The sequence below is a fragment of the Lithobates pipiens genome, unplaced genomic scaffold, assembly GCF_037356315.1.
Source record: "Lithobates pipiens isolate NorthernLeopardFrog02 unplaced genomic scaffold, aLitPip1_a1.2 Scaffold_18, whole genome shotgun sequence".
In the NCBI taxonomy this organism is placed as follows: Eukaryota; Metazoa; Chordata; class Amphibia; order Anura; family Ranidae; genus Lithobates; species Lithobates pipiens.
The window spans coordinates 478,189,505-478,208,957 of record NW_027507758.1 but is presented as its reverse complement, the minus strand read 5'-3'; the positions used below and the strand labels follow the sequence as shown (position 1 = coordinate 478,208,957).

Sequence of the window (19,453 nt, the reverse complement as noted above, 5' to 3'; positions counted from 1 at the left end):
ATATATATATATATATATATATATATATATATATATATATATATATATATATATATATATATATTAGAGCTACACGATTCTGCCCAAAATGAGAATCAGGATTTTTTTTTTGCTTAGAATAAAAAGATCACGATTCTCTCACAATTTTCACAATGTAAAATCTTTCACTTTATATAAAAAAAAAAAAAAAAAATGGGCTAACTTTACTGGTTAGTTTTTATTTTTTATTCATTAAAGTATTTTTTTCAAAACAAAACAAAATTGCATTTGAAAGACCGCTACGCAAATACAGTGTGACATAAAATATTGCAACAACCGATTAAAATGTTTAAAACTCAGCTATAAGAATGTTTTCAAATTCTAAAATATATAAGGCCATTTATTGTCATTCCCACGAGAATATCTTGAAATTCTTCTTTGCTTTGTATCATCCGTACTTCAATATGTTTACTTTTTATTTCTGGTATCACATAATTTGTCTTATATTCTGTACATGTAATTTATTTTAACATAAAATAACATTTTTTGAACGAGAAAATATTGCAACAACCACCATTTTATTCTCTAGGGTGTCTACTAAAAAAAAAAAAAAAAAAAAAAAAAAAATTATATATATATATATATATATATATATATATATATATATATATATATATATATATATATATATATATATATATATATATATATATATATATATATATATATATATATATATATATATATATATATATATATATATATGATGTTTGGGTTTTTTTTCTAGTAATTTTCTAGCAAAAAAAAAAATGATTTTAACTTAAAAACTAACAAATGTCAGAAAAAGGTTTAGTGTTTAAGTGGTTAAACTTTTTCACTTGCACACAGTCTAGTCCAGGGATGGTGAACCTTGGCACCCCAGATGTTTTGGAACTACATTTACCATGATGCTTATATACACTGCAGTGTGGTTGAGCATCATGGGAAATGTAGTTCCAAAACATCTGGGGTGCCAAGGTTCGCCATCACTGGTCTAGTCCATTGACAAATTGTTACAATGTTTATACTTTATACATTCAACTGATAAAGAATGTTTTGATTGTTGGCAGACTGCCCAGTTTTTCTCTTTCATTTCTTTTGAAGGTTGTGGCTTCAGAAGAGCAGAGAGAATTCTCTGCATAGAAAGAATTGTGAAACACTTTAGTCAAGATTGATTTAGGCAACGATTTGTCAACCGATTCTTGATGATTAATTATGCAGCTCAATATATATATATATATATATATATATATATATATATATATATATATATATATATATATATATATATATATATATATATGATCACTCATATGGCCATGCACCACCCTGATCAATGTATTTCTGCAGTGTTATGCACCTTGAGCAATTACATGTGGACAAATGTGGAGATTGTCAGCCTGCGATGGATTTGTACAGATTTTCTGTCCTCGGGAGATTGGAAACACCTGGCTGTACCCGCTGCCGCAGAAATACACTGATCTGGGCGGTGTACGGCTGTGGGAATGAGCCCTTAGAACTTATATTTAATCAATAAAGGTACAAAAACACTTAGGGTGCGTTTACACTGTTGCATATTAATGTGAGCATTGCAGCATTCTAAACCACATAAGTCCAATTCCTCAAAATAGAAATTGTTTTCGTTCCCATAGCAGTGCTTTTTTTTTTTGGACATGTCCATTTTTTCTGCATTTAAGGGTCAATTCACACTAAAATGGATAGCACACTGGCAGCTAGGTAGGGGGCAGTGTGGTGCATGATTCAGCTCATCACACGCAGCTCCTTTTTTTTTTCTGTACAAACTTTATTTGACGTGTACAAAAGTACATTTAGGTGGCTGCACAGCAGCATTATCCGCTGCACTGCTGTACAGTGTCATGCAATTCGGTACTGCATTTTATTGCAGCGCACTGCAGTGCAGCTCTGGGCTACATTGCAATGTGAATGGGACAATTGCTTTCTGTGTGTCCTTCTGATGACAGGCATTTTACAATGCAGTAAAACTCCTGTCACTGCACTATGTGTGAATCAGTGAGCTGGGTGGCCCATAGTCAACAGCAGTGCATCAAAATAGATATAACATGCGTTTTCATGCACTGCAAACAGGTGTTAACATGCCATGATTAATGGTTGCTAACTCTATACACTAGGGGTCTCAAACTGGTGACCCTCCAGCTGTTACAAAACTACAAGTCCCATCATGCCTCTGATTGTGGGAGTCATGCTTGTAACTGTCAGAATTGCAGTGCATCATGGGACTTGTAGTTTTGCAACAGCTGGAGGGCCTCCAGTCTGAAACACTTGCTATACACTATACATTCAAAATGAAAAAAAACACACGTGATAACACATGTGAACCCATGAAGGAAATACACAATGAGACATAACAATACATTGGCCAAATGCTACAAAGAACTCACCTCTGTGCACACATATATATATCTACACAGGCCCAGAACTGTAAATTACATTGTATACATATATTTGCAGCAAAACAAAAACAAAAGAAGCATGCCATACTACAAATATATATATATATATATATATATATATATATATATATACCCTAACTATCTTTTACATAAAACAGGGTACACGTTTCTCATAACTGATCTGCCACTATATGCCCTGGAGGCTTTCCATAAACTGATTAATATTAGATTAGTATCAAGCTATACTGGCTCTATGGTTGGAATTATAGGCTTCTTATACTGAACTTTGTCATGGAATATTTGTGCTTCTAATTTTTTTTTTTTTGGACAGAGTAGGGAAGTGTTTGGTCCTCTGTCATGTATTTATTGCTGTCTATGTCTCCACTGGGTAGCCTTATTTGTACTGGTGACCCCTGCCCCAGAGAAAAAAGGGAGAAATGAAGTTGTCTTCCAAAGGGGACACTTGTCTCACAGGGGAATTCCCCTCACCTTGGGAAATTTCCTCTAATTCTTGTTGGGACCAGAAGTGAACAAAACAACAACTGCATCCTTCCTGTCTTTATCCAAAACAAAACAGACCTGGCTGTACACACTATATAAAAGAATAGTAAGTGACTCCATGTGCAGATAGTAGGACCTCTCCAATAAGAAGTCAGGCAGATCTCCCTGCATAGTGCTGTCAGAGGCCAGTGTCATGTGTTAACCCCCTGTGTCCTGTGTGTAGTATGTGCCACGTCCTGGGATCAGGGAAGGAAATTACACAGCTGTGTAGATTGTTTGCCTTTCAGTTGTGTTCTATTTATCTCCCTGCATGCTCTGTACACAACACACACACAGCACTTCTATACAATGTGCAGACATGTCACACAATAATGACACAATAACTAGAAATATCTGAGAGGTACAGAGAGACACCTCTGTCTGCACCTTGGTAGGAAACTTATCTCAGTTTTATGAAAGTTATTACATCACACCTGAACTGAGCACAGACATAGAGATGACAGGAATATATACAATAATAATAATAATAGTGGTCTGCACTCACCTCATGGACAGAGGACAGAGTGGGGGTTGTAGTCAGGGGGGGGTCACAGTGGGGTTCAGTGTCTTCTCACTCACAGTGATTGCAGAATCTGCTCTCCTGGAAAACAAAGAACACTGAACACATGACTCTTCACATCCAAAACATATGACGTATCTGCTCTCCGCCAATCACAGCTGGCTGGGCATGCCGGTGTTAACTGCAAAATGATACTCTCTCCTCCAGTGCCGTGCACGCTCCCTGCGCGTGCTCAGTGACCCTTCTCCCCAGGGGGCGTGCACTGTGCGCGTTCCCAATCTCTGGCTGGTGGTCTGATGACAGGCTAACCCCTTCATTACCATTATAGGCAGACCCTTCCATTAACCCCTTCATTACAGGCACAGCCTTCCATCCATTAACCCCTTCATTACAGGCAGAGCCTTCCATTAACCCCTTCATTACAGGCACAGCCTTCCATCCATTAACCCCTTCATTACAGGCACAGCCTTCCATCCATTAACCCCTTCATTACAGGCAGACCCTTCATTACAGGCAGACCCTTCCATTAACCCCTTCATAACAGGCAGAGCCTTCCATTTACCCCTTCATTACAGGCACAGCCTTCCATTAACCCCTTCATAACAGGCAGAGCCTTCCATTTACCCCTTCATTACAGGCAGAGATTTCCATTAACCCCCTCATTACAGGCAGAGCCTTCCATTAACCCCCTCATTACAGGCAGAGCCTTCCATTAACCACTTCATTACAGGCAGAGCCTTCCATTAACCCCTTCATTACAGGCAGAGCCTTCCATTAACCCCTTCATTACAGGCAGACCCTTCTATTAACCCCCTCATTACAGGCAGAGCCTTCCATTAACCCCTTCATTACAGGCAGAGCCTTCCATTAACCCCTTCATTACAGGCACAGCCTTCCATTAACTCCTTCATAACAGGCAGAGCCTTCCATTAACCCCTTCATAAGAGGCAGAGCCTTCCATTAACCCCTTCATTACAGGCACAGCCTTCCATTAACCCCTTCATTACAGCCAGACCCCTTCCTTTAACTCCTTCATTACAGGCAGAGCCTTCCATTAACCCCTTCATTACAGACACAGCCTTCCATTAACCCCTTCATTACAGGCAGATCCTTCCATTAACCCCTTTATTACAGCCAGACCCTTCCAATAACCCCCTTCATTACAGGCAGAGCCTTCCATTAACCACTCCATTACAGCCAGACCCTTCCATTAACCCCTTCATTACAGCCAGACCCTTCCATTAACCCCTTCATTACAGGCAGAGCCTTCCATTAACCACTTCATTACAGCCAGACCCTTCCATTAACCCCTTCATTACAGCCAGGCCCCTTCCATTAACTCCTTCATTACAGACAGAGCCTTCCATTAACCCCTTCATTACAGGCAGAGCCTTCCATTAACCACTTCATTACAGCCAGACCCTTCCATTAACCCCTTCATTACAGACAGACCCTTCCATTAACCCGTTCATTACAGCCAGACCCCTTCCATTAACCCCTTCATTACAGGCAGAGCCTTCCATTAACCCCTTTATAACAGACAGAGCCTTCCATTAACCCCTTCATTACAGCCAGACCCTCCCATTAACCCCTTCATTACAGGCAGACCCTTCCATTAACCCCTTCATTACAGGCAGACCCTTCCATTAACCCCTTCATTACAGCCAGACCCCTTCCATTAACTCCTTCATTACAGACAGACCCTTCCATCCATTAACTCCTTCATTACAGGCAGACCCTTCTATTAACCCCCTCATTACAGGCAGAGCCTTCCATTAACCCCTTCATTACAGGCACAGCCTTCCATTAACTCCTTCATAACAGGCAGAGCCTTCCATTAACCCCTTCATAACAGGCAGAGCCTTCCATTAACCCCTTCATTACAGGCACAGCCTTCCATTAACCCCTTCATTACAGCCAGACCCCTTCCTTTAACTCCTTCATTACAGGCAGAGCCTTCCATTAACCACTTCATTACAGCCAGACCCTTCCATTAACCCCTTCATTACAGGCACAGCCTTCCATTAACCCCTTTATTACAGCCAGACCCTTCCAATAACCCCCTTCATTACAGGCAGAGCCTTCCATTAACCACTTCATTACAGCCAGACCCTTCCATTAACCCCTTCATTACAGACAGACCCCTTCCATTAACCCGTTCATTACAGCCAGACCCCTTCCATTAACCCCTTCATTACAGGCAGAGCCTTCCATTAACCCCTTTATAACAGACAGAGCCTTCCATTAACCCCTTCATTACAGCCAGACCCTCCCATTAACCCCTTCATTACAGGCAGAGCCTTCCATTAACCCCTTCATTACAGGCAGACCCTTCCATTAACCCCTTCATTACAGCCAGACCCCTTCCATTAACTCCTTCATTACAGACAGACCCTTCCATCCTTTAACCCCTTCATTACAGGCAGACCCTTCCATCCATTAACTCCTTCATTACAGCCAGACCCTTCTATTAACCCCCTCATTACAGGCAGAGCCTTCCATTAACCCCTTCATTACAGGCAGAGCCTTCCATTAACCCCTTCATAACAGGCAGAGCCTTCCATTAACCCCTTCATTACAGGCACAGCCTTCCATTAACCCCTTCATTACAGCCAGACCCCTTCCTTTAACTCCTTCATTACAGGCAGAGCCTTCCATTAACCCCTTCATTACAGGCACAGCCTTCCATTAACCCCTTCATTACAGGCAGACCCTTCCATTAACCCCTTCATTACAGGCAGACCCTTCCATTAACCCCTTCATTACAGCCAGACCCCTTCCATTAACTCCTTCATTACAGACAGACCCTTCCATCCATTAACTCCTTCATTACAGGCAGACCCTTCTATTAACCCCCTCATTACAGGCAGAGCCTTCCATTAACCCCTTCATTACAGGCACAGCCTTCCATTAACTCCTTCATAACAGGCAGAGCCTTCCATTAACCCCTTCATAACAGGCAGAGCCTTCCATTAACCCCTTCATTACAGGCACAGCCTTCCATTAACCCCTTCATTACAGCCAGACCCCTTCCTTTAACTCCTTCATTACAGGCAGAGCCTTCCATTAACCCCTTCATTACAGGCACAGCCTTCCATTAACCCCTTCATTACAGGCACAGCCTTCCATTAACCCCTTTATTACAGCCAGACCCTTCCAATAACCCCCTTCATTACAGGCAGACCCTTCCATTAACCACTTCATTACAGCCAGACCCTTCCATTAACCCCTTCATTACAGCCAGACCCCTTCCATTAACTCCTTCATTACAGGCAGAGCCTTCCATTAACCCCTTCATTACAGGCAGAGCCTTCCATTAACCACTTCATTACAGCCAGACCCTTCCATTAACCCCTTCATTACAGACAGACCCTTCCATTAACCCGTTCATTACAGCCAGACCCCTTCCATTAACCCCTTCATTACAGGCAGAGCCTTCCATTAACCCGTTCATTACAGCCAGACCCCTTCCATTAACCCCTTCATTACAGGCAGAGCCTTCCATTAACCCCTTTATAACAGACAGAGCCTTCCATTAACCCCTTCATTACAGCCAGACCCTCCCATTAACCCCTTCATTACAGGCAGAGCCTTCCATTAACCCCTTCATTACAGGCAGACCCTTCCATTAACCCCTTCATTACAGCCAGACCCCTTCCATTAACTCCTTCATTACAGACAGACCCTTCCATCCTTTAACCCCTTCATTACAGGCAGACCCTTCCATCCATTAACTCCTTCATTACAGCCAGACCCTTCTATTAACCCCCTCATTACAGGCAGAGCCTTCCATTAACCCCTTCATTACAGGCAGAGCCTTCCATTAACCCCTTCATAACAGGCAGAGCCTTCCATTAACCCCTTCATTACAGGCACAGCCTTCCATTAACCCCTTCATTACAGCCAGACCCCTTCCTTTAACTCCTTCATTACAGGCAGAGCCTTCCATTAACCCCTTCATTACAGGCACAGCCTTCCATTAACCCCTTCATTACAGGCAGACCCTTCCATTAACCCCTTCATTACAGGCAGACCCTTCCATTAACCCCTTCATTACAGCCAGACCCCTTCCATTAACTCCTTCATTACAGACAGACCCTTCCATCCATTAACTCCTTCATTACAGGCAGACCCTTCTATTAACCCCCTCATTACAGGCAGAGCCTTCCATTAACCCCTTCATTACAGGCACAGCCTTCCATTAACTCCTTCATAACAGGCAGAGCCTTCCATTAACCCCTTCATAACAGGCAGAGCCTTCCATTAACCCCTTCATTACAGGCACAGCCTTCCATTAACCCCTTCATTACAGCCAGACCCCTTCCTTTAACTCCTTCATTACAGGCAGAGCCTTCCATTAACCCCTTCATTACAGGCACAGCCTTCCATTAACCCCTTCATTACAGGCACAGCCTTCCATTAACCCCTTTATTACAGCCAGACCCTTCCAATAACCCCCTTCATTACAGGCAGACCCTTCCATTAACCACTTCATTACAGCCAGACCCTTCCATTAACCCCTTCATTACAGCCAGACCCCTTCCATTAACTCCTTCATTACAGGCAGAGCCTTCCATTAACCCCTTCATTACAGGCAGAGCCTTCCATTAACCACTTCATTACAGCCAGACCCTTCCATTAACCCCTTCATTACAGACAGACCCTTCCATTAACCCGTTCATTACAGCCAGACCCCTTCCATTAACCCCTTCATTACAGGCAGAGCCTTCCATTAACCCCTTTATAACAGACAGAGCCTTCCATTAACCCCTTCATTACAGCCAGACCCTCCCATTAACCCCTTCATTACAGGCAGAGCCTTCCATTAACCCCTTCATTACAGGCAGACCCTTCCATTAACCCCTTCATTACAGCCAGACCCCTTCCATTAACTCCTTCATTACAGACAGACCCTTCCATCCTTTAACCCCTTCATTACAGGCAGACCCTTCCATCCATTAACTCCTTCATTACAGGCAGACCCTTCTATTAACCCCCTCATTACAGGCAGAGCCTTCCATTAACCCCTTCATTACAGGCAGAGCCTTCCATTAACCCCTTCATAACAGGCAGAGCCTTCCATTAACCCCTTCATTACAGGCACAGCCTTCCATTAACCCCTTAATTACAGCCAGACCCCTTCCTTTAACTCCTTCATTACAGGCAGAGCCTTCCATTAACCCCTTCATTACAGGCACAGCCTTCCATTAACCCCTTCATTAAGCCAGACCCTTCCAATAACCCCCTTCATTACAGGCAGAGCCTTCCATTAACCACTCCATTACAGCCAGACCCTTCCATTAACCCCTTCATTACAGCCAGACCCTTCCATTAACCCCTTCATTACAGGCAGAGCCTTCCATTAACCACTTCATTACAGCCAGACCCTTCCATTAACCCCTTCATTACAGCCAGGCCCCTTCCATTAACTCCTTCATTACAGGCAGAGCCTTCCATTAACCCCTTCATTACAGGCAGAGCCTTCCATTAACCACTTCATTACAGCCAGACCCTTCCATTAACCCCTTCATTACAGACAGACCCTTCCATTAACCCGTTCATTACAGCCAGACCCCTTCCATTAACCCCTTCATTACAGGCAGAGCCTTCCGTTAACCCCTTTATAACAGACAGAAACTTCCATTAACCCCTTCATTACAGCCAGACCCTCCCATTAACCCCTTCATTACAGGCAGACCCTTCCATTAACCCCTTCATTACAGGCAGACCCTTCCATTAACCCCTTCATTACAGCCAGACCCCTTCCATTAACTCCTTCATTACAGACAGACCCTTCCATCCATTAACTCCTTCATTACAGGCAGACCCTTCTATTAACCCCCTCATTACAGGCAGAGCCTTCCACTAACCCCTTCATTACAGGCACAGCCTTCCATTAACTCCTTCATAACAGGCAGAGCCTTCCATTAACCCCTTCATAACAGGCAGAGCCTTCCATTAACCCCTTCATTACAGGCACGGCCTTCCATTAACCCCTTCATTACAGCCAGACCCCTTCCTTTAACTCCTTCATTACAGGCACAGCCTTCCATTAACCCCTTCATTATAGGCACAGCCTTCCATTAACCCCTTCATTACAGGCACAGCCTTCCATTAACCCCTTTATTACAGCCAGACCCTTCCAATAACCCCCTTCATTACAGGCAGAGCCTTCCATTAACCACTTCATTACAGCCAGACCCTTCCATTAACCCCTTCATTACAGCCAGACCCCTTCCATTAACTCCTTCATTACAGGCAGAGCCTTCCATTAACCCCTTCATTACAGGCAGAGCCTTCCATTAACCACTTCATTACAGCCAGACCCTTCCATTAACCCCTTCATTACAGACAGACCCTTCCATTAACCCCTTCATTACAGCCAGACCCCTTCCATTAACCCCTTCATTACAGGCAGAGCCTTCCATTAACCCCTTTATAACAGACAGAGCCTTCCATTAACCCCTTCATTACAGCCAGACCCTCTTATTAACCCCTTCATTACAGGCAGAGCCTTCCATTAACCCCTTCATTACAGGCAGACCCTTCCATTAACCCCTTCATTACAGCCAGACCCCTTCCATTAACTCCTTCATTACAGACAGACCCTTCCATCCTTTAACCCCTTCATTACAGGCAGACCCTTCCATCCATTAACTCCTTCATTACAGGCAGACCCTTCTATTAACCCCCTCATTACAGGCAGAGCCTTCCATTAACCCCTTCATTACAGGCAGAGCCTTCCATTAACCCCTTCATAACAGGCAGAGCCTTCCATTAACCCCTTCATTACAGGCACAGCCTTCCATTAACCCCTTCATTACAGCCAGACCCCTTCCTTTAACTCCTTCATTACAGGCAGAGCCTTCCATTAACCCCTTCATTACAGGCACAGCCTTCCATTAACCCCTTCATTACAGGCAGATCCTTCCATTAACCCCTTTATTACAGCCAGACCCTTCCAATAACCCCCTTCATTACAGCCAGACCCTTCCATTAACCCCTTCATTACAGCCAGACCCCTTCCATTAACTCCTTCATTACAGGCAGAGCCTTCCATTAACCCCTTCATTACAGGCAGAGCCTTCCATTAACCACTTCATTACAGCCAGACCCTTCCATTAACCCCTTCATTACAGACAGACCCTTCGATTAACCCGTTCATTACAGCCAGACCCCTTCCATTAACCCCTTCATTACAGGCAGAGCCTTCCATTAACCCCTTTATAACAGACAGAGCCTTCCATTAACCCCTTCATTACAGCCAGACCCTCCCATTAACCCCTTCATTACAGGCAGAGCCTTCCATTAACCCCTTCATTACAGGCAGACCCTTCCATTAACCCCTTCATTACAGCCAGACCCCTTCCATTAACTCCTTCATTACAGACAGACCCTTCCATCCTTTAACCCCTTCATTACAGGCAGACCCTTCCATCCATTAACTCCTTCATTACAGGCAGACCCTTCTATTAACCCCCTCATTACAGGCAGAGCCCTCCATTAACCCCTTCATTACAGGCAGAGCCTTCCATTAACCCCTTCATAACAGGCAGAGCCTTCCATTAACCCCTTCATTACAGGCACAGCCTTCCATTAACCCCTTAATTACAGCCAGACCCCTTCCTTTACCTCCTTTATTACAGGCAGAGCCTTCCATTAACCCCTTCATTACAGGCACAGCCTTCCATTAACCCCTTCATTACAGGCAGATCCTTCCATTAACCCCTTTATTACAGCCAGACCCTTCCAATAACCCCCTTCATTACAGGCAGAGCCTTCCATTAACCACTCCATTACAGCCAGACCCTTCCATTAACCCCTTCATTACAGCCAGACCCTTCCATTAACCCCTTCATTACAGCCAGACCCTTCCATTAACCCCTTCATTACAGCCAGACCCCTTCCATTAACTCCTTCATTACAGGCAGAGCCTTCCATTAACCCCTTCATTAGAGGCAGAGCCTTCCATTAACCACTTCATTACAGCCAGACCCTTCCATTAACCCCTTCATTACAGACAGACCCTTCCATTAACCCGTTCATTACAGCCAGACCCCTTCCATTAACCCCTTCATTACAGGCAGAGCCTTCCATTAACCCCTTCATTACAGGCAGAGCCTTCCATTAACCCCTTCATTACAGGCAGACCCTTCCATTAACCCCTTCATTACAGGCAGACCCTTCTATTAACCCCTTCATTACAGCCAGACCCCTTCCATTAACTCCTTCATTACAGACAGACCCTTCCATCCTTTAACCCCTTCATTACAGGCAGACCCTTCCATCCATTAACTCCTTCATTACAGGCAGAGCCTTCTATTAACCCCCTCATTGCAGGCAGAGCCTTCCATTAACCCCTTCATTACAGGCAGAGCCTTCCATTAACCCCTTCATTACAGGCAGAGCTTTCCAATAACCCCTTCATTACAGGCACAGCCTTCCATTAACTCCTTCATAACAGGCAGATCCTTCCATTAACCCCTTCATAACAGGCAGAGCCTTCCATTAACCCCTTCATTACAGGCACAGCCTTCCATTAACCCCTTAATTACAGCCAGACCCCTTCCTTTAACTCCTTCATTACAGGCAGAGCCTTCCATTAACCCCTTCATTACAGGCACAGCCTTCCCATTAACCCCTTCATTACAGGCACAGCCTTCCATTACCCCCTTCATTACAGGCAGATCCTTCCATTAATCCCTTTATTACAGCCAGACCCTTCCAATAACCCCCTTCATTACAGGCAGAGCCTTCCATTAACCCCTTCATTACAGGCAGACCCTTCCATTAACCCCTTCATTACAGCCAGACCCTTCCATTAACCCCTTCATTACAGGCAGAGCCTTCCATTAACCACTTCATTACAGCCAGACCCTTCCATTAACCCCTTCATTACAGCCAGACCCCTTCCATTAACCCCTTCATTACAGCCAGACCCCTTCCATTAACCCCTTCATTACAGGCAGAGCCTTCCATTAACCACTTCATTACAGCCAGACCCTTCCATTAACCCCTTCATTACAGACAGACCCTTCCATTAACCCGTTCATTACAGCCAGACCCCTTCCATTAACCCCTTCATTACAGGCAGAGCCTTCCATTAACCCCTTCATTACAGGCAGAGCCTTCCATTAACCCCTTCATTACAGGCAGACCCTTCCATTAACCCCTTCATTACAGGCAGACCCTTCTATTAACCCCTTCATTACAGCCAGACCCTTCCATTAACCCCTTCATTACAGCCAGACCCTTCCATTAACCCCTTCATTACAGGCAGAGCCTTCCATTAACCACTTCATTACAGCCAGACCCTTCCATTAACCCCTTCATTACAGCCAGACCCCTTCCATTAACTCCTTCATTACAGGCAGAGCCTTCCATTAACCCCTTCATTACAGGCAGAGCCTTCCATTAACCACTTCATTACAGCCAGACCCTTCCATTAACCCCTTCATTACAGACAGACCCTTCCATTAACCCGTTCATTACAGCCAGACCCCTTCCATTAACCCCTTCATTACAGCCAGACCCCTTCCATTAACCCCTTCATTACAGGCAGAGCCTTCCATTAACCACTTCATTACAGCCAGACCCTTCCATTAACCCCTTCATTACAGACAGACCCTTCCATTAACCCGTTCATTACAGCCAGACCCCTTCCATTAACCCCTTCATTACAGGCAGAGCCTTCCATTAACCCCTTCATTAGAGGCAGAGCCTTCCATTAACCACTTCATTACAGCCAGACCCTTCCATTAACCCCTTCATTACAGACAGACCCTTCCATTAACCCGTTCATTACAGCCAGACCCCTTCCATTAACCCCTTCATTACAGGCAGAGCCTTCCATTAACCCCTTCATTACAGGCAGAGCCTTCCATTAACCCCTTTATTACAGGCAGACCCTTCCATTAACCCCTTCATTACAGGCAGACCCTTCTATTAACCCCTTCATTACAGCCAGACCCCTTCCATTAACTCCTTCATTACAGACAGACCCTTCCATCCTTTAACCCCTTCATTACAGGCAGACCCTTCCATCCATTAACTCCTTCATTACAGGCAGAGCCTTCTATTAACCCCCTCATTACAGGCAGAGCCTTCCATTAACCCCTTCATTACAGGCAGAGCCTTCCATTAACCCCTTCATTACAGGCAGAGCTTTCCAATAACCCCTTCATTACAGGCACAGCCTTCCATTAACTCCTTCATAACAGGCAGATCCTTCCATTAACCCCTTCATAACAGGCAGAGCCTTCCATTAACCCCTTCATTACAGGCACAGCCTTCCATTAACCCCTTAATTACAGCCAGACCCCTTCCTTTAACTCCTTCATTACAGGCAGAGCCTTCCATTAACCCCTTCATTACAGGCACAGCCTTCCATTACCCCCTTCATTACAGGCAGATCCTTCCATTAATCCCTTTATTACAGCCAGACCCTTCCAATAACCCCCTTCATTACAGGCAGAGCCTTCCATTAACCCCTTCATTACAGGCAGACCCTTCCATTAACCCCTTCATTACAGCCAGACCCTTCCATTAACCCCTTCATTACAGGCAGAGCCTTCCATTAACCACTTCATTACAGCCAGACCCTTCCATTAACCCCTTCATTACAGCCAGACCCCTTCCATTAACCCCTTCATTACAGCCAGACCCCTTCCATTAACCCCTTCATTACAGGCAGAGCCTTCCATTAACCACTTCATTACAGCCAGACCCTTCCATTAACCCCTTCATTACAGACAGACCCTTCCATTAACCCGTTCATTACAGCCAGACCCCTTCCATTAACCCCTTCATTACAGGCAGAGCCTTCCATTAACCCCTTCATTACAGACAGAGCCTTCCATTAACCCCTTCATTACAGGCAGAGCCTTCCATTAACCCCTTCATTACAGGCAGACCCTTCCATTAACCCCTTCATTACAGGCAGACCCTTCTATTAACCCCTTCATTACAGCCAGACCCTTCCATTAACCCCTTCATTACAGCCAGACCCTTCCATTAACCCCTTCATTACAGGCAGAGCCTTCCATTAACCACTTCATTACAGCCAGACCCTTCCATTAACCCCTTCATTACAGCCAGACCCCTTCCATTAACTCCTTCATTACAGGCAGAGCCTTCCATTAACCCCTTCATTACAGGCAGAGCCTTCCATTAACCACTTCATTACAGCCAGACCCTTCCATTAACCCCTTCATTACAGACAGACCCTTCCATTAACCCGTTCATTACAGCCAGACCCCTTCCATTAACCCCTTCATTACAGGCAGACCCTTCCATTAACCCCTTCATTACAGGCAGACCCTTCTAATAACCCCCTTCATTACAGGCAGAGCCTTCCATTAACCACTTCATTACAGCCAGACCCTTCCATTAACCCCTTCATTACAGCCAGACCCCCTCCATAAACCCCTTCATTACAGGCAGAGCCTTCCATTAAACCCTTCATTACAGGCAGAGCCTTCCATTAACCACTTCATTACAGTCAGACCCTTCCATTAACCCCTTTATTACAGACAGACCCTTCCATTAACCTGTTCATTACAGCCAGACCCCTTCCATTAACCCCTTCATTACAGGCAGAGCCTTCCATTAACCCCTTCTTTACAGCCAGACCCTTCCATTAACTCCTTCATTACGGCGAGACCCTTCCATTAACCCCTTCATTCCAGACAGAGCCTTCCATTAAACCCTTCATTACAGCCAGACCCTTCCATTAACCCCTTCATTACAGGCAGACCCTTCCATTAACCCCTTCATTACAGCCTGACCCCTTCCATTAACTCCTTCATTACAGACAGACCCTTCCATCCTTTAACCCCTTCATTACAGGCAGACCCTTCCATCCATTAACTCCTTTATTGCAGGCAGACCCTTCCATTAACCCCTTAATTACAGGCAGACCGTTCCATTAACCCCTTCATTACAGGCAGACCCCTTCCATTAACCCCCTCATACTTCTTCCATTAACCCCTTCATTACAGCCAGACCCCTTCCATTAACTCCTTCATTACAGACAGACCCTTCCATCCTTTAACCCCTTCATTACAGGCAGACCCTTGCATCCATTAACCCCTTCATTACAGGCAGACCCTTCCATTAACCCCTTCATTACAGCCAGACCCCTTCCATTAACCCCTTCATTACAGGCAAACCCTTCCATTAACTCCTTCATTACAGGCATAGCCTTCTATTAACCCATTCATTACAGGCAGACCCCTTCCATTAACCCTTTCATTACTAGCAGTTCTTCATTCAACTAACCCATCCATTACTAGCAGCTCCTCATTCTGTTAACCCCTTCATTACTAGCAGCTCCTCATTCCTTTAACCCCTTCATTGCTAACAGCTCTTCATTCCATTAACCCCTTCATTACTAGAAGCTTCTCATTCCATTAACCCCCTTCATTAATAGCCGATTCTCATTCTGTTAACCCTGTCATTACTAGGTCTGCCTTCATTACTAGTGGTGCCTCATTTCATTAACCCCTTCATTGCTAGCAGCTCCTCATTCCGTTAATCCTGTCATTACTAGTAGCTCCTCATTCCATTTACCCCTTCATTACTAACAGCTCCTCATTCTGTTAATTCCTTCATTACTAACAGCTCCTTATCCTGTTAACACCTCCATTACTTGTAGCCCCTCTTCTCTTTAATTTCTTCATCATTAACACAGATCCTTTTTTTCAAAAACCCTTTTATTCCCAGCAGCTTCTAATTCCATGTGCTTTCATTTGCCACTCATTCAATTAGCTCTATTGCTATGCCCTCTTTCCATTAACCCCCCATCATTACCAGTAGACCCTTTTTCTATGAGCCCCTTTAATTGGCGAAACTTTTAGAAATTCATGGAATGAACTTTATCTACCGAAGAGGTTCAAAAAATGAGGATCTGCAAGAAATGAAGGGGTTAATGGAATGAGCTTCTCCTATGGAAGACATTCATAAAATGAGGATCTGCTGCTAATGGACAAGCTTCTCCTTCTATTAACCCTTGCATGACAAGAAGCTATTAATTCCATGCACCTCCTAATTGTTAGTAGGGATGAGCTGAACACCCCCCCATTTCGGTTCGCACCAGAACATGCAAACAAACAAAAAATGTTGTGAACATGCGACCACTGTTAAAGTCTATGGGACACGAAGGTGAAAAATCAAAAGCTTTCATTTTAAAAGCTTATATGGAAGTTATTGCCAAAAAAAGTTTTTGGGGACCCAGGTCCTGCCCCAGGGGACATGTATCAATGCAAAAAAAGTTTTTAAAATTTACAGGAACAGTGATTTTAATAATGGTTAAAGTTAAACAATAAAAATGAAATATTCCTTTAAATATCGTGCCTGGGGGCCCCCTTAGCCTGCCTGTAAAGTGGCGCATTTTTCTCATGTGTTTTACTGTGCCACAGCAAAATTACATTTCTAAAGGAAAAATGTCATTTAAAATTGCTTGCACCTGTAATGTATTGCTGGATCCTGGCAATATAGATAAAAATCAATGAAAAAATTGGCGTGGTCCCCCCACACCGTCCATACCAGGCCCCATGCCAAAAAAAATTATGTGGGGTCACCAGACCCTTTTCTGAGCAAGCAACCATGTCAGGCCAGGAAAGGGAGGGGGGCGAGGGCCCTTGCCCTTAACAAGGGGAGGGTGCTTTGAGGTCCCCTAAAAGCGCCTTGTCCCCATGTTGATGGGGACAACGGCCTCATCCCCACAACCCTTGCCCGGTGGTTGTGAAGGTGTTTAACAAGGGAGCCCCCAGATCGCAGCCCCCATTCACCAAAAAAAGTGGCAAAAAGTAGTCTTTGACAATTTCTTTATTAAAAAAACAAAAAAGTGTCCCGAGATGTCCATCCATCTTCAATCATGAGGCCCGATGGACCTGAAAAATAGAAAAAAAATAAAAGCTAGATGGGAGGCGTCCTGCTGACTGCTGTCCCTTGGCTTTGACAGCTGTTATATAGGCAAGGGCGGGGCATCACGCAACGTCACGTGACGTAAGAATGGGGGCAGGTCACCGGATGGCCCCGCCCTTGCCTATATAATAGCTGTTACCACGAAAAGACAGCAGTCGGCGGGACGCCTCCCATTGAGGCAGAGCTTTTTTGTTTTTTTATTTTTCCATTCACATAGGTGGGGGAGGGATTTGGGGGACCCCAAAGCACCCTCCCCATGTTTAGGGCAAGCAGCCTTGTATGGTTCAGGAGGGGGGCATTCCCATTTGCTCGCCCCCCCCCCCCCCCCGGTTTCTGGCCTGTCATGGCTGCTTGCTTGGATAAGGGTCTGGTATGGATTTTGGGGGGAACCACATGGCATTTTTTTTCTATATTTTGGCATGGGTTACCCCTTAAAATCCACACCAGACCTGAAGGGGGAGGCACGGCATTTCAATACAACCGCTTCAATACACTGTGTTATATATACTACTCTGCCTGCACTGACTGAATATAGAGTCTACACCACTGAATATATAGTCTACACTAAATGCAGAGTATATATATATATATATATATATATATATATATATATATATATATATATATTAAATACACTGCCACTAACTAGCCTGCCTAATCTAGTCCAATCTATCTCCGTCCATAGTCACACACTATACATGGCTGCTGTGTAAGCAGCCTTATATAGTGGGGGGGGGCGTGGACTTAGTCCCCCTGAGCCATGATTGGCCAAAGGCCCCTTGCCTTTGGCCAATTATGGCTCTTGCAGCAGACCGCGCTGTGATTGGCCAAAGCATGCAGGTCAGGTACATGCTTTGGCCAATCATCAAACATCAATGCACTGCAATCTTGCAGTGCATTATGGGGCATTCCACAGTGCTTGAATTTCCTGCGAACGCCCCATAATATTTGCTGTTCGACTCAAACATTGAGCTCATCCCTAATTATTAGCAGCACTTCACCATTTTAACCACTTCATTGCTAGAAGCTCCTCATTATCAACAACTTAAATTTCTGTTAACCCCTTCATCACTAGGAAGTTTTTTTTTTAATGAACCCTTTCACTGTGAGAATCTTCAAATTTAAAGTAATCTCTTCACTACAAACTGGTCCTCTTTTTATGAACCATTTTATTACTATCCCAGCCTATTTTCATTAACCCTTTTATTGCTAGCAATTAATTCATTGTTACCTCCTTTATTACTAGCAACTCCTTATTCAAGTTACTGCTTCATTGCTCAGAGCTGCTCATTCCATTATCTTCCTCATTACCAGAAACTCCTCATTCATATAACCCCGTCATTAAAAGCAACTCCTCATTCCAATAACACCTTCATTATAAGCAACTCCTCTATCTATTAACCCATTCATTACTAGCAATTCCTCCTTCCAATAACTCCTTCATTAGGAGCAACATCTAATTCCATTAACCCCTATATTATTATTGCCTCTATATTCTAGTAACTCCTTTATTGCTAGCAGCTCCTCATGCTATCATCCTTCATTAGCAACTCTTGTTCATTTATCCTTACAGGTAGACCCTTCCATTAACCCCTTCATTACAGGCAGACCCTTCCATTACTACCTTTGATTACTCGCAGTTTCTTTTAGCTCACACCAGCTAGGTGCAGGAAACCGGTGTTCTGTGTGCGTTCCCCGCATCACGTTCAAATCACACTGCAGTTGTAATCTGCAGTAGGTACCAATACTAAGTAATGACACCCCAAACGCAGGTCGCAAGTGCAGTACATTCGAGCACACTATATGGTACAGCGATGGTGCGATCTGGTTTCAGCGAGTTTCCAAAAGTAATGCATGCACTACTTTTGGTGTGATGTGGTGCGATTTTAGCCCATTCAGAATGAATGAGATGAAATTGCACTGCACAGAACTGCTGGGAATTCCTTTGCAGTTTCCAATTGTGAACTGGCTCTTAAAATATTCTCCCTACAATACCATCACCTGTTTATTTCATGAA

The 19,453-nt window shown here is 44.2% G+C and overlaps 1 protein-coding gene across 1 annotated transcript in view; it reads right to left on the bottom strand.

Annotated features, from left to right (window-relative positions):
* Nucleotides 1–3,691, bottom strand: part of KLHL24 (kelch like family member 24) — a 123,656-nt gene extending 119,965 nt beyond the window's left edge. Inside the window, exon 1 of the mRNA XM_077488371.1 lies at nt 3,496–3,691. The gene's annotated coding sequence lies outside the window, so the exon portion shown is untranslated. The remainder of the gene's footprint in view (nt 1–3,495) is intronic.
* Between the last annotated feature and the right edge of the window lie 15,762 nt (nt 3,692–19,453).